Here is a 2434-nt window from a genome sequence, read left to right as displayed (position 1 = left end):
TATTATTTTTTTATCATTTTCTTTTTTTATTTTTTATTTTGTTATTCATACAATAGCTTAAAAATAGTAGAATGAAAAAATTAAATGAATTAATATTATTATCTGTTACAAAAAAAGTTGATTTATATTTCATGCTATATTTTTATGCTCCACATACTACATCATTTTTAATTTTATCCTTCAGATTTTATTATTTAATACTTTTTTATAATGATGATGTCACTGGTTCAATCGTTGAGTCTTGAATCTTCTCTTCTACTGGTTCAACTTTAAGTCCAATTTTCTTAACCTTAGATTTTATGGTCAATCAAAACATTAAACAACTCTTTTATTATTTAGGTAGAAACAACACGTTAGTCTGCGGAAAAAATAAACTCTTACGACAAATGAATAAAAGTTGAACTTGTTTATCATAATTAATTTTTAGTTATGATAAATTTTAAAAAATATTAATTTTTTTTAATTTTTATTTATCTACAATAAATCTATATTTTTAAGTCTTTTTGCAATTCGAAAAAAATTTGCGGTAGTAGAGTGATATTTTAATGACTTAGCATTACAAGAAGATCCATCACAGACAAATAAAAGAAAAGTAGGAGGAGGAGACTCTAAGATTTTATACATGAAAATCCTGCAAAGGGAAAAAAATCACGAGGAATAAGTCATGCAATGTAATTCACTATAAATGGATATACTCTCTTCTCCTGAATTAGAGAGGATAAAATTACAAAGCTGACAATAAAAAAATATACACTAGTAGTATAACTGCAATGGTCATAATTGAGCTACAACAAATGTATTTATTGGCTAAAATAGCGATAGTTGGCCATAGAGGTTTAGGTGATGGTTGTAATAATAGTAACTGGTAACAAAGGCCGCAGTTCAAAGTTGTATCGTAGTAGTTGGCCACAAATATTGTAGTTGGTTGTTATGAAGATAGTAGTTGAAAATGAAGGCTACAATCAGTGGTTGCAATAATGGCAACTAACACATACGATGTAGTTAGAAGTTGCAACAATAGTAGTTGGCCAAAAATGTCATAGTCAATGGTTACAAGAGTAATAGTGAAGCATAGAAATTGTTGTTAGAAGTTGTGAGTAGTAGTTGGCCATAAAAACTTTAGTTGGTGGTTGCAAGAGTGGTAATCAACCATAGAAGCCATAGTCAGAAGCTGTAATAGTAGTAATTGGCCACAAAGACCACATTCGGTAGCTACAAGAGCAACACCCGACCATAGGTGTCGTAGTTGGAAGCAATGATAGTAGTAGTTGGCTACAAAACAATAATAGTAGCTTCATGAGCAGCATCCCATTAAAGAGATCGTATTTTGATTATGATGGTTACAAGTAATGGTCGCCAGTAACAGACAATGATGGTTTTTGTTGGTGGTGGATTGTGGCTAAAGAGCGGTGGTCAATGGTAATTGGCAGTTATGGAGTATATGGTTTCTGGTCGAGCATTCAATAGCATAAAGACTGTATTCGAACGATGATGTTTGTAAATTGGAGTTGTCGGTGGCCAGTGGTCAGTGGCTATAGGCTTTGATTATCAGTGGTGACGGGCAGTAAAGGTGCTCAGTGATGGCAGACGAGAGGTGGTCAATGGTGGTCAGTAGCTATGAAAGCTAATGGTTATGTTCCAGGTTCTCAATGTAGGTGTCAGTTACAACCTTCATAAATGAACTCGATGTTTACAAACAGAGGTTGTTGGTAGTTAATGGTCGGTGGTGGCTAGCAGTGATGACCGACGGTGATCAACAGTGGTCTGCGGCTACAGAGGCTGATGAATATTTTTTTTAGGTAATCATTAGAGGACCTTATTCAGACTAAGTCATTTGCAAATAGGAGTCGCCAGTGATTGGTTATTGGTAATGGGAGGCAGTGACAACAGATGATGGTGGACAATGATAGACAGACGGTGGTCGACAATGACAAGTGGCTACGGAGGTTAGTGGTTATCTCATTGTCTTCTCTCTATAACGGGCTGTGAAATTCTTCTTCTTCCCTTCTCTTCTCCAAGTGAAGAGAGGGTGGCTATTTATACACTTTTTAGTGAGATATTTTGGTCTTTTGGAGAACAATTTCTCCAACCATCTTATCAGACGTTCCATATTAATCATTTTTTATTATAAGTGTTTTTTTAATGATTTGAATGTCCTAATGATGTTATAATTTAGCAAACTTGAGCTCGCTGAATTCATCTCATTGAGAAACTCAACTCTACCAAAAATTTGTCAAATTTAGAGCCGATTTGATCATTCAGATGGCGATCCAAAGCCACCAAATGAACTTTAACAATTTAATCATGGATGGATTGGATGTGGATATAACCAATTTGGTATCTTCGAGTTCATCTTGTCTATATGTTTACTTTTACTATTCACTAGCTGAAATTATAAATTTGAATTTAGAAGTTCTTTAAAAAAAAAAAAAAA

Source organism: Phalaenopsis equestris, unplaced genomic scaffold, assembly GCF_001263595.1.
Source record: "Phalaenopsis equestris unplaced genomic scaffold, ASM126359v1 Scaffold000656, whole genome shotgun sequence".
Lineage (NCBI taxonomy): Eukaryota > Viridiplantae > Streptophyta > Magnoliopsida > Asparagales > Orchidaceae > Phalaenopsis > Phalaenopsis equestris.
Note: the sequence above shows the minus strand (reverse complement) of the source record.